The sequence below is a fragment of the Coregonus lavaretus genome (assembly GCF_964263955.1).
Source record: "Coregonus lavaretus genome assembly, chromosome: 18".
In the NCBI taxonomy this organism is placed as follows: domain Eukaryota; kingdom Metazoa; phylum Chordata; class Actinopteri; order Salmoniformes; family Salmonidae; genus Coregonus; species Coregonus lavaretus.
This window is the reverse complement of record NC_140005.1, coordinates 13,040,989-13,055,866: the sequence shown is the minus strand read 5'-3', so window position 1 is coordinate 13,055,866 and position 14,878 is coordinate 13,040,989. Positions and strand designations below refer to the sequence as shown.

At 44.2% G+C, this 14,878-nt stretch overlaps 1 pseudogene across 1 annotated transcript in view; it reads right to left on the bottom strand.

The window, feature by feature from the left end:
• Nucleotides 1-14,878, bottom strand: part of LOC311146056 (arf-GAP with SH3 domain, ANK repeat and PH domain-containing protein 2-like) — a 121,331-nt pseudogene that overhangs the window by 15,120 nt on the left and 91,333 nt on the right. Inside the window, exons 12-19 of the transcript XR_014615587.1 lie at nt 8,449-8,536; nt 6,311-6,359; nt 5,670-5,840; nt 4,924-5,058; nt 3,893-3,983; nt 3,105-3,292; nt 2,481-2,566; nt 968-1,083 (exon numbers count right to left, since the gene is read on the bottom strand). The product of XR_014615587.1 is annotated as an arf-GAP with SH3 domain, ANK repeat and PH domain-containing protein 2-like (transcript). The remainder of the gene's footprint in view (nt 1-967; nt 1,084-2,480; nt 2,567-3,104; nt 3,293-3,892; nt 3,984-4,923; nt 5,059-5,669; nt 5,841-6,310; nt 6,360-8,448; nt 8,537-14,878) is intronic.

The following is a 14,878-nucleotide window of genomic DNA, read 5'->3' as shown; positions in this document are numbered from 1 at the left end:
GCCAAAGGAGGTGTTGGCTTTGGGGATGACCAGTGAGATATACCTGCTGGAGCGCAGACTACGGGTGGGTGTTGCTATGGTGACCAGTGAGCTAAGGGGGATTTGCCTAGCAGTGATTTATAGATGACCTGGAGCCAGTGGGTTTGGCGACAAATATGTAGTGAGGGCCAGCCAACAAGAGTGTACAGGTCACAATGGATCTTCCAAATGGACAATGACCCCAAGCATACTTCCAAAGTTGTGGCAAAATGGCTTAAGGACAACAAAGTCAAGGTATTGGAGTGGCCATCACAAAGCCCTGACCTCAATCCTATAGAACATTTGTGGGCAGAACTGAAAGAGCGTGTGCGAGCAAGGAGACCTACAAAACTGACTCAGTTACACCAGCTCTGTCAAGAGGAATGGGTCAAAATTCACCCAATTTATTGTGGGAAGCTTGTGGAAGGCTACCCAAAATGTTTGACCCAAGTTAAACAATTTAAAGGCAATGCTACCAAATACTAATTGAGTGTATGTAAACTTCTTACCCACTGGGAATGTGATGAAATAAATAAAAGCTGAAATAAATCATTCTCTCTACTATTATTCTGACATTTCACATTCTTAAAATAAAGTGGTGATCCTAACTGACCTAAGACAGGGAATTTTACTAGGATTAAATGTCAGGAATTGTGAAAAATTGAGTTTAAATGTATTTGGCTAAGATGTATGTAAACTTCCGACTTCAACTGTAGCTAACGTTAGCTACAGTATTTAGCTAAAGTAAAGGCACGGCAGGCTGCAAATAACGATCTGTTTTCAAAAATGTACGATTAAATAATTGATCATTTTAAGTACAACAAAAAACAAATTACATTTGAACACTGCAGGAGACTCACTAACAAAATGAGTCTTCACTAACATTTTGTGTCAATGCTGTTTCCAAACCAGTCTTTCTCAAAAGAGGACTGATGTGATGGTCTCTTACCTATGTCAATGGAGGCCTTGCCCCGCAGTAGCAGTTTGAGACACTCCATGTTGTCAGTCAGGCAGCAGTAGTGTAGGGCCGTACTGCCTTTGGCTGTCTGCTTGTCCAGGTTCACACTATGGGGAGAGGAGACGGAGGAGGCAACCAGTGAGAAGTAACCAGTAGAAAGGGCTTAATTCATTGTTTTAGTTTTGTGTCAATTATCAGGGGAGTTGAGACGGGACTTCGAATACCTGAGGGCAAGGCTAATGGCTACTGGCAAGCAGATTGTCCTTTCTGGCCCTATCCCAATATACGGTCGTGGATTTGATCACTTCTCCCAGCTATTTGCACTGGACTCTTGGATGAAATCGAAACTCTACCCTGAAAAGGCATTGGATTTTATCGACAACTTCGATTAGTTTTGGGAGCGACCTCAGTTCTTAAAAAGGGCTAGCAGCTGAACAGAAGAGGAGCTAGAATGCTGAGTTCTAACATTGCACATGCACTAAACAAGTGATGGGATTTCAGTCCTGGCCCGCACCAGGTAACCCTCATTGACTCATGTTTGAAGTCACGTCCTCGTTCGAGGCATAGGCCTAAATGCTACAGTCCTGGGAAATCTTGTGTCTATACAAATTCAAGTCAACCCTATCTTTAAACAGAGGACTAGCTAATGAACATAGCATGGTTATTTTGGACACGCCATCTGATCTGAAATACTGCAGCTGAGGCCTTGGACGGATTCATATAAATGCCAGAATTTTGATTTCGAAAATGGATTTTATTGTAACTCTGGCTTCTCAAACCAACATGGACATTCTGGTTATTACTGAATCATGTTTACAGAAGTCTACGCCAAATTCTGATACATCTCTGGCAGGTTATAATGTATATAGATCTGACAGAGTTGGCCATATTCGTAAAGAGCAACTTAAAACTTTCTAAACACTTCTACATTCATGTGGATGCTACCATGATTACGGACAGTCCTAAACAAATCGTGAATAATGATGAGTGAGAAAGTTAGACGCACAAATATCATACCCCCCCAAAAATGCTAACCTCCCCTGTTATTATAATGGTGAGAGGTTAGCATGTCTTGGGGGTATAATATTTGTGCGTCTGTAACTTTCTCACACATCATTATTCACGATTCACTCAGGATTCCTTACATTTGGATTCCCTGGTGCCACTAGGGCAGTTTAAAACCCTGATGACAAAGGAGTTCACCGAGGTGTACAATAGCTTTAAATGAATGAATTAAAAAACGTGTTTATGATGGCTGTGATGTTTGTGATTTTCTAATGTAATGTACTTGTTATTCTATCTATTTTATATTTTATGTCCTCAGGGCATCATTGAAAACGAGACTCTGGTCTCAATTGGGCTCCCCTGAATTAATAAAAGTGAATAAAATAAGCTAACATTAGCTGTTATGAATCTCATACTTGTCATGACATGGTTATGTATGGCCAAATGACAAGTCATGTTTCTACAAATCGCTCATTGACGTTTCCTTTTATTCCCTTACCTGTTTTGAGTGAGGAAGTCGACGATATGGAGCGAGGTCCTGTCCACTAGTCTGACCGCTAGGTGAAGGGCCGTTTCACCTTGTTCCTGCAACCACACACACAAGATCCAAAATGGCCGTGTTGAGACCTCAGGGACACAACAGGCACCAGAGCCAAAATGGAGGAGCTGACACATCACAGAACCACTGGGACTTTGATCAAAATGTGCACATATACTTTTGATAGTCTGCTTTGCTATTGGCAGTAGTAGCAGTAGTAACCCTGAATGTGAGCCAGATGTTTGTACTGAGTGATCATTAATCTATTATACAACGCATTTACACTGCCAGGAGAAGTCGTTTTTCACAGCCCATAGAAGAGAACTAACCAAAATACCGCCATTTGAATTCCACTACAGCTGTGATAGTTGAGAGCACCTGGACAGATAAAATGTTAATGCACAAAACCACCCCTCCCTATCCAAGCAAAACAATTGGTTGGTTTACAGTTGGGATTGAGTCACACTGCCGAGCCGAGACATACTGTGATGGCCTGGAAAGGACAATGTCCGAAAAGAAAACATCCGCGCCAGCACGCTAGTGTGACAGGGGTATTGGTGTGTTATGAAGGACATGTAGACTCACGTGTCCGTTGGCCAGGGGGATGGGCTCCATCAGGTCCACTCCCTCAGCATACACCTGGATCAGAGAGAAGATGTCCCGGGCTTTGACTGCGTCACAGAGCGTGTGCAGCTTGGATGCCCCGTCTGGACACTTCCTTCTGGCGAAACGCTTCTCTGTGTACTTGGCTGTGAAGTCCTTACGGACTTTGCCTGTACAGAGGGAGAAAGACTTTATACTAAGTGGTACACATTTTTGAGTGTTTAGAACTCATTAATCTAAAGAGGGATAAATTACGTTTCTTATGTGGGCGCTCAATTTTACTTGAGTTGTACATACACTAAGCTGTGTACACAACAACAGATTGCATATTTTCTAAGGCTTATTGAATGAAAATGTTTTCAGTTAGGGATCCCTTCCTGATTGCTTCCATCCTAATAAATGTTATGAGTGTCTCTGTGGTGACATGTTTCCAATAGGTCACTGTAAGGTCAAGTCTGCTCCTACCAGTCACTTTCACTGGGAGGTCTGGAGGGCTATTGGGAGGGCTATTGAATGGCATCCTAAGGAGTGGGCTGGGGGCTCAAAACCTCTCACCAGCCAGAAGAGGGATTACAGAGAAAGATGGAGAGGTGGTGGGAAGTGGAGATGGGAGAGAGAGAGAGGAGAAAAGAATGGAGGAAGAGAGGGATACAGACAGAAAAAAGACTGATGAGAGAAGGAGAGGATAGTGTGTATGTGTGTGAGGAAAGAGCCAGAGAAAAAACTATGAGAACTAGGAGGATGGAGAAAAACAGAGACAGGGAACTTACATGTCACTGGCAGGTTGGGTTTGACCACGTCTCCACAGATAGGACAAGCTCCCATGATCTCGTTATTGCCCTGCATTCCCACGTTCTTGGCCTCATCCATGATAAAACACACACACACACCCAAACGCACACACACACCAGTTTTAGAGCTTACCAGAGCGACAGAGGTCATAAAGTGCAAATTAGCCTCCTATTGGAGGGTTATTACAGTTCTTACTGTATATATTTATCCCAAGCTCCATTTCTCTGCTCTGCCGCTTCACAAATGCTTAATCAATGGAGTGCGTGTGTGTGCGTGTGCAAGCGTGTGTGTGTATGAAGGGGAACACTGCATGCGTCCACCATCTTCCTTGTGGGCCCAATAAAGTGAAACACTGGCGTCTTACCGAGGGCAATCATCTTGAATTAGCGACAAAAACACTTTAGCCCCAAATTATTCATTGGCAATAAATTGCACCAAATTGATATTAGAAAGCCAGATAAAAATGTGAAATATGCAAAGTGGAAGCAGCTCAAGGACTCTGTTATCCTGTAAGGTCTATCTATCCCAGTGAGCGCAGCAGAGGAAGGAGAGTTCAGTAGAATCAGGCCAAGGGTGTTGATATCCCTTCGTGCTCTCCTACCAGGCAGTAAAATCAGCTGCACTGTGAGAGAACTTTCACTTAGCAATGTGTGCTGGGCTAGCTGTTGTTTTCCAATAGGAGGTTTTGCTAATTAACCTAAGCGGATGTGTTTTGGTAGCACTTTATGAGTCACCTGTGTGTAAATGATTTGAACTTTCCAACACGACTGGAACCTAACCTCCCAGTGTCACAGCACTTCAATTGCCATAATGTGAACTGGACAAATAGCTGATGTGTGGAGGGAGGATCTGGCTCAAAATGGCTGCAGTGCATCAGCCAGATTGGGTGCTACTAGCCATTAGCGGTGGAATAGCAGAGTTACACCCAGACAATGCAGAGCAAAGCACTACGGAGACTTGAAAATGTGAAAATGTGATGCTATCATGCTATAACTGTTATTCTTCTTACCAAGAGTTCGGGGTGCTGAGGACGTCCAGTGTGAGGGACTGGATCCTGGAGTAGTGGACTCCCAGCTCCCTGTGGATCCCAGAAACACTCTATACACGTCAGGATGCCCAGGTTAGTGGAGAGCCCACGTGGGATCTGGGAGGAAGGGGGAGTGAGACAAGGAGAGAGAGAGCGAGAGAGGGGGAGAGGGACGGAGAGGGGGAGATGGACGGAGAGGGAGAGAGAGTCAGAGCGGGGGAGGGAGATGAGAGGAAGAGAGAGAGAGAGGTAACAGGTAAGTAGGTCACATTGTCCTTGGTAGGAACTACCTTCATGTGCTCTGAGGGGAGAGCTATTTTTGATACAGGTTAACGACGGCTGCAGTCAACCTTAAATAACAGCTCATGGGCATTCCTCATTCCCTACAAATGTCAGTGTAAAGTGACTGCATGGTGTTGTTCAATACACTTGACCTGAATACTTTGGTACAGTGTCTGTGAATAACCTGTATAATTAATTATTTAATTAAAGTCACCTCTAGCACTTTAAATAACACTTGCTATAACTATTTATAATAGCTCATGGCTCCTTATTACAGCCTTTATAAATGCACAACATGTATGATGAATTAAACACAGGTGGTATTGTGCACTAAAACTATTTGAGTTTGTGTGTGTGTGTGTGTGTATATCCAATGTACATGCATGTGTGTGTATATGTGTGTATGTGTGTGCATGTATTAACGTGTGTTACTCCCGGTCACTCACTGGGCGCTCTGCAGTCGCAGCAGACGTCGTTGCCGGTCATCCCTCTTAACCTCACCCAGGATGGCCTTGGTCAGCTCCTGACAGATGTTTGTTCTCCCCAACGTTGCTGGTCTCCCTTAAAGGCATTATTCAACGCTTCCTCCTTACTGATCTGCAGCACAGAGATCCAGCCTGAAAACACACACCACACAGGTGGAGGGGGAGTGTGTGAGTGTGAGAGTGTGAGAGAGTGTTTTGTGAGAGTGTGTGTGTAAAGATGGGGTGAGGACAGGGTCAACATAGGGTGAGAGGGTGGGTTAACTGTGTGAGAAGAGGTATGGGGACAAACAGGACACCACACGTGCATCCCCCCCCCCCACCCCCACACGACCGACAAGATGGAAAACCTGTGTTTGGAGAGGATGGGTGAGGACAGGGTCTGACAAGATGGAAACCTGTGTTTGGAGAGATGGGGTGAGGACAGGGTCTGACAAGATGGAAACCTGTGTGGAGAGATGGGTGAGGACAGGGTCCGACAGATGGAAACCTGTGTTTTGAAAGATGGAGTGAGGACAGGGTCTGACAAGATGGAAACCTGTGTGGAAAATTGCATCAGGGATAACAGGACACACACTTCACAAAAGGAAGGAACACACACTTACATCTGACATTCTGGGTCATCCTCGGTCTGAAAGTGATACGTTCTGTCATCTAAGAAAGAGAAAGAAAGAAAGAGAAAGAGAGAGAGAGAGAGAGAGAGAGAGAGAGAGAGAGAGAGAGAGAGAGAGAGAGAGAGAGAGAGAGAGAGAGAGAGAGAGAGAGAGAGAGAGAGAGAGAGAGAGAGAGAGAGAGAGAGAGAGAGAGAGAAAGAGAGAGAAAGAGAAAGAGAGAGAGAGAGAGAGAGAGAGAGAGAGAGAGAGAGAGAGAGAGAGAGAGAGAGAGAGAGATAGTGGTGGCTGGGTCAGAGACATAGTGAAACAAGAAAAGGTAAGAACACAGAGCAATTCCCTTAAGAGCCCATCATAGCACCCTGCTGACAAGCCTGTGTGTGTACCAGGGCTAAATAAGAAACAAGAAACTCTTTCATGGCTGTCAACTACATACAGTACTGTCCAGTAAAAGACCTAGAAGTAACACAGCAACCAATAGGACAATTTACGAGGACACAGAGTTTGGGATTGGAAGTCATGTGGAATCTATGCAAGACAGAGGTTAGTTTACCAAACGTCCCATTGTAATGCACTGCACACAGAAATAATAAAACTTGTGAAAGTCCTATTGTGTACTCTCCAATTCTTCTCCAACCTGACTTCTCTCTCTCTCTCTCTACACTACTTTAGCTCCATCTCCCTTGGTTACATTTACATTTACATTTTAGTCATTTAGCAGACGCTCTTATCCAGAGCGACTTACATGAGCAATTAGGGTTAAGTGCCTTGCTCAAGGGCACATCGACAGATTTTTCACCTAGTCGGCTCTGGGATTAGAACCAGCGACCTTTCAGTTACTGGCACAACGCTCTTAACCACTAAGCTACCTGCCGCCCCATAGTCACATGAGATTACGTGGTTACATGAGATTACGTGAGGATACAATGAACAAATGAACGAGGATGAAATTCTTATTAGGCTGCAGATTCAGAGAGGCACAAAGTATTGATTCTTCCCTGAATATAACTCATACAGCGATTCAACTATTCACAACTCCTTTCCATATAGAGCCCTATGGACCACTTAGCCTTTTTCTGTGAGTCTCCTCCCTGCCCTTGTTTCTCTGCAGTAGTTTTCTCTCTACTCAATAACGAGCGCTGTCATTCTTTCCAACACAGCATCCCTCCTTGTTCTGCATTTCCTTTATCAGATTTACAGGTGAGGTACTGCAGCGTGCAGGCCCTCTGAGAACACCACAAGGTGAGGTACCGCAGCGTGCAGGCCCTTTAAGAACACCACAAGGTGAGGTACCGCAGCGTGCAGGCCCTCTGAGAACACCACAAGGTGAGGTACCGCAGCGTGCAGGCCCTCTGAGAACACAACAAGGTGAGGTACCGCAGCGTGCAGGCCCTTTAAGAACACCACAAGGTGAGGTACCGCAGCGTGCAGGCCCTCTGAGAACACCACAAGGTGAGGTACCGCAGCGTGCAGGCCCTCTGAGAACACCACAAGGTGAGGTACCGCAGCGTGCAGGCCCTCTGAGAACACAACAAGGTGAGGTACCGCAGCGTGCAGGCCCTCTGAGAACACCACAAGGTGAGGTACCGCAGCGTGCAGGCCCTCTGAGAACACCACAAGGTGAGGTACCGCAGCGTGCAGGCCCTCTGAGAACACAACAAGGTAAGGTACCGCAGCGTGCAGGCCCTCTGAGAACACAACAAGGTGAGGTACCGCAGCGTGCAGGCCCTCTGAGAACACAACAAGGTGAGGTACCGCAGCGTGCAGGCCCTCTGAGAACACCACAAGGTAATGTACCGCAGCGTGCAGGCCCTCTGAGAACACAACAAGGTGAGGTACCGCAGCGTGCAGGCCCTCTGAGAACACAACAAGGTGAGGTACCGCAGCGTGCAGGCCCTCTGAGAACAGAACAAGGTGAGGTACCGCAGCGTGCAGGCCCTCTGAGAACACCACAAGGTGAGGTACCGCAGCGTGCAGGGCAGGCCCTCTGAGAACACAAGTTGAGGTACTGCAGTGTGCATGGCAGACCCTCTGAGAACACAGCAAGGTCCACTTGTAGAGGAATTTCTATTAGACACAGAGGGAGGGGGAGAAGAGAAAAGAAGAGGGGGTAAAAGGCAGAGTAAACCTACGTGAGATGAGGTCAAAGCTCTTCTTCTCCTCTGGGTTGTGTTTCACCTGGCAGGTGAGGAGGTTGAGTTTGGCTGGCGGTCGGTTCGCCTGAAGAGGAGGGGTGGGGGGGGGGTAGAGGCAGGAAAGAAGAACATCAGAATCAGCAAACACAAAGCATGAATGAAACTACACCCTGCCGTACCACAGCAGAGATACCTGTTAGGACTAGCAATGTAACAAAGCTTCACCCAGTGTCAATTTACCCAATCAGCACAGCGACATCCCCATTCCCCCTTAACACTACCTCCCCCCCTTAGTTATTACAACATAACACTACCTCCCCCCTTAGTTATTACAACATAACACTACCTCCCCCTTAGTTATCACAACATAACACTACCTCCCCCTTAGTTATCACAACATAACACTACCTCCCCCCTTAGTTATTACAACATAACACTACCTCCCCCCTTAGTTATCGCAACATAACACTACCTCCCCCCTTAGTTATTACAACATAACACTATCTCCCCCCTTAGTTATTACAACATAACACTACCTCCCCCCTTAGTTATTACAACATAACACTACCTCCCCCCTTAGTTATTACAACATAACACTACCTCCCCCCTTAGTTATTACAACATAACACTACCTCCCCCTTAGTTATTACAACATAACACTACCTCCCCCTTAGTTATTACAACATAACACTACCTCCCCCCTTAGTTATTACAACATAACACTACCTCCCCCTTAGTTATTACAACATAACACTACCTCCCCCTTAGTTATTACAACATAACACTACCTCCCCCCTTAGTTATTACAACATAACACTATATTGCCCTCCCCCCTTAGTTATTACAACATAACACTATCTCCCCCCTTAGTTATTAAAACATAACACTACCTCCCCCCTTAGTTATTACAACATAACACCACATTGCCCTCCCCCCTTAGTTATTACAACATAACACTATCTCCCCCCTTAGTTATTAAAACATAACACTACCTCCCCCTTAGTTATTACAACATAACACTATATTGCCCTCCCCCCTTAGTTATTACAACATAACACTATCTCCCCCCTTAGTTATTACAACATAACACTACCTCCCCCCTTAGTTATTACAACATAACACCACATTGCCCTCCCCTCTTAGTTATTACAACATAACACTACCTCCCCCCTTAGTTATTACAACATAACACCACATTGCCCTCCCCCTTAGTTATTACAACATAACACCATATTGCCCTCCCCCCTTAGTTATTACAACATAACACTATCTCCCCCCTTAGTTATTACAACATAACACTACCTCCCCCCTTAGTTATTACAACATAACACCACATTGCCCTCCCCCTTAGTTATTACAACATAACACTATATTGCCCTCCCCCCTTAGTTATTACAACATAACACTATCTCCCCCCTTAGTTATTACAACATAACACTACCTCCCCCCTTAGTTATTACAACATAACACCACATTGCCCTCCCCTCTTAGTTATTACAACATAACACTACCTCCCCCCTTAGTTATTACAACATAACACCACATTGCCCTCCCCCTTAGTTATTACAACATAACACTATATTGCCCTCCCCCCTTAGTTATTACAACATAACACTATCTCCCCCCTTAGTTATTAAAACATAACACTACCTCCCCCCTTAGTTATTACAACATAACACCACATTGCCCTCCCCCCTTAGTTATTACAACATAACACCACATTGCCCTCCCCCCTTAGTTATTACAACATAACACTACCTCCCCCCTTAGTTATTACAACATAACACCACATTGCCCTCCCCCCTTAGTTATTACAACATAACACTACCTCCCCCCTTAGTTATTACAACATAACACTATCTCCCCCCTTAGTTATTACAACATAACACTACCTCCCCCCTTAGTTATTAAAACATAACACTACCTCCCCCCTTAGTTATTACAACATAACACTACCTCCCCCTTAGTTATTAAAACATAACACTACCTCCCCCCTTAGTTATTACAACATAACACCACATTGCCCTCCCCCCTTAGTTATTACAACATAACACCACATTGCCCTCCCCCCTTAGTTATTACAACATAACACTACCTCCCCCCTTAGTTATTACAACATAACACTATATTGCCCTCCCCCCTTAGTTATTACAACATAACACTATCTCCCCCCTTAGTTATTACAACATAACACTACCTCCCCCTTAGTTATTACAACATAACACCACATTGCCCTCCCCCCTTAGTTATTACAACATAACACCACATTGCCCTCCCCCCTTAGTTATTACAACATAACACTACCTCCCCCCTTAGTTATTACAACATAACACCATATTGCCCTCCCCCCTTAGTTATTACAACATAACACCACATTGCCCTCCCCCCTTAGTTATTACAACATAACACCACATTGCCCTCCCCCCTTAGTTATTACAACATAACACCACATTGCCCTCCCCCCTTAGTTATTACAACATAACACTACCTCCCCCTTAGTTATTACAACATAACACCACATTGCCCTCCCCCCTTAGTTATTACAACATAACACCACATTGCCCTCCCCCTTAGTTATTACAACATAACACCACATTGCCCTCCCCCCTTAGTTATTACAACATAACACCACATTGCCCTCCCCCCTTAGTTATTACAACATAACACCACATTGCCCTCCCCCCTTAGTTATTACAACATAACACCACATTGCCCTCCCCCCTTAGTTATTACAACATAACACCACATTGCCCTCCCCCCTTAGTTATTACAACATAACACCATATTGCCCTCCCCCCTTAGTTATTACAACATAACACCATATTGCCCTCCCCCCTTAGTTATTACAACATAACACTACCTCCCCCCTTAGTTATTACAACATAACACTATCTCCCCCCTTAGTTATTACAACATAACACCATATTGCCCTCCCCCTTAGTTATTACAACATAACACTACCTCCCCCCTTAGTTATTACAACATAACACCACATTGCCCTCCCCCCTTAGTTATTACAACATAACACTACCTCCCCCCTTAGTTATTACAACATAACACTATCTCCCCCCTTAGTTATTACAACATAACACCATATTGCCCTCCCCCCTTAGTTATTACAACATAACACTACCTCCCCCCTTAGTTATTACAACATAACACCACATTGCCCTCCCCCTTAGTTATTACAACATAACACCATATTGCCCTCCCCCCTTAGTTATTACAACATAACACCATATTGCCCTCCCCCCTTAGTTATTACAACATAACACTACCTCCCCCCTTAGTTATTACAACATAACACTATCTCCCCCCTTAGTTATTACAACATAACACCATATTGCCCTCCCCCTTAGTTATTACAACATAACACTACCTCCCCCCTTAGTTATTACAACATAACACCACATTGCCCTCCCCCTTAGTTATTACAACATAACACCATATTGCCCTCCCCCCTTAGTTATTACAACATAACACCATATTGCCCTCCCCCCTTAGTTATTACAACATAACACTACCTCCCCCCTTAGTTATTACAACATAACACTATCTCCCCCCTTAGTTATTACAACATAACACCATATTGCCCTCCCCCTTAGTTATTACAACATAACACTACCTCCCCCCTTAGTTATTACAACATAAAACCACATTGCCCTCCCCCCTTAGTTATTACAACATAACACTACCTCCCCCCTTAGTTATTACAACATAACACTATCTCCCCCCTTAGTTATTACAACATAACACCATATTGCCCTCCCCCCTTAGTTATTACAACATAACACTACCTCCCCCTTAGTTATTACAACATAACACCACATTGCCCTCCCCCTTAGTTATTACAACATAACACCACATTGCCCTCCCCCCTTAGTTATTACAACATAACACTACCTCCCCCTTAGTTATTACAACATAACACCACATTGCCCTCCCCCCTTAGTTATTACAACATAACACCACATTGCCCTCCCCCCTTAGTTATTACAACATAACACCACATTGCCCTCCCCCCTTAGTTATTACAACATAACACCATATTGCCCTCCCCCCTTAGTTATTACAACATAACACCACATTGCCCTCCCCCTTAGTTATTACAACATAACACCACATTGCCCTCCCCCCTTAGTTATTACAACATAACACTACCTCCCCCTTAGTTATTACAACATAACACCACATTGCCCTCCCCCCTTAGTTATTACAACATAACACCACATTGCCCTCCCCCCTTAGTTATTACAACATAACACCACATTGCCCTCCCCCCTTAGTTATTACAACATAACACCACATTGCCCTCCCCCCTTAGTTATTACAACATAACACCACATTGCCCTCCCCCCTTAGTTATTACAACATAACACCATATTGCCCTCCCCCCTTAGTTATTACAACATAACACCACATTGCCCTCCCCCCTTAGTTATTACAACATAACACCACATTGCCCTCCCCCCTTAGTTATTACAACATAACACCACATTGCCCTCCCCCCTTAGTTATTACAACATAACACCACATTGCCCTCCCCCCTTAGTTATTACAACATAACACTACCTCCCCCCTTAGTTATTACAACATAACACTACCTCCCCCCTTAGTTATTACAACATAACACCACATTGCCCTCCCCCCTTAGTTATTACAACATAACACTACCTCCCCCCTTAGTTATTACAACATAACACTACCTCCCCCCTTAGTTATTACAACATAACACTACCTCCCCCCTTAGTTATTACAACATAACACTACCTCCCCCTTAGTTATTACAACATAACACCACATTGCCCTCCCCCCTTAGTTATTACAACATAACACTACCTCCCCCCTTAGTTATTACAACATAACACTACCTCCCCCCTTAGTTATTACAACATAACACTACCTCCCCCCTTAGTTATTACAACATAACACTACCTCCCCCCTTAGTTATTACAACATAACACTACCTCCCCCCTTAGTTATTACAACATAACACCATATTGCCCTCCCCCTTAGTTATTACAACATAACACCACATTGCCCTCCCCCCTTAGTTATTACAACATAACACCACATTGCCCTCCCCCCTTAGTTATTACAACATAACACCATATTGCCCTCCCCCCTTAGTTATTAAAACATAACACTACCTCCCCCTTAGTTATTACAACATAACACCACATTGCCCTCCCCCCTTAGTTATTACAACATAACACCATATTGCCCTCCCCCCTTAGTTATTACAACATAACACCACATTGCCCTCCCCCCTTAGTTATTACAACATAACACCATATTGCCCTCCCCCCTTAGTTATTAAAACATAACACTACCTCCCCCTTAGTTATTACAACATAACACTATATTGCCCTCCCCCCTTAGTTATTACAACATAACACTATCTCCCCCCTTAGTTATTAAAACATAACACTACCTCCCCCCTTAGTTATTACAACATAACACCACATTGCCCTCCCCCCTTAGTTATTACAACATAACACTACCTCCCCCTTAGTTATTACAACATAACACTATATTGCCCTCCCCCCTTAGTTATTACAACATAACACTATCTCCCCCCTTAGTTATTACAACATAACACTACCTCCCCCCTTAGTTATTACAACATAACACCACATTGCCCTCCCCCCTTAGTTATTACAACATAACACCACATTGCCCTCCCCCCTTAGTTATTACAACATAACACTACCTCCCCCCTTAGTTATTACAACATAACACCATATTGCCCTCCCCCCTTAGTTATTACAACATAACACTACCTCCCCCCTTAGTTATTAAAACATAACACTACCTCCCCCCTTAGTTATTAAAACATAACACTACCTCCCCCCTTAGTTATTACAACATAACACTACCTCCCCCCTTAGTTATTACAACATAACACCATATTGCCCTCCCCCTTAGTTATTACAACATAACACCACATTGCCCTCCCCCCTTAGTTATTACAACATAACACCACATTGCCCTCCCCCCTTAGTTATTACAACATAACACCACATTGCCCTCCCCCCTTAGTTATTACAACATAACACCACATTGCCCTCCCCCCTTAGTTATTACAACATAACACTACCTCCCCCCTTAGTTATTACAACATAACACCATATTGCCCTCCCCCCTTAGTTATTACAACATAACACCACATTGCCCTCCCCTCTTAGTTATTACAACATAACACTACCTCCCCCCTTAGTTATTACAACATAACACTACCTCCCCCCTTAGTTATTACAACATAACACCACATTGCCCTCCCCCCTTAGTTATTACAACATAACACCACATTGCCCTCCCCCCTTAGTTATTACAACATAACACCATATTGCCCTCCCCCCTTAGTTATTACAACATAACACCACATTGCCCTCCCCCCTTAGTTATTAAAACATAACACTACCTC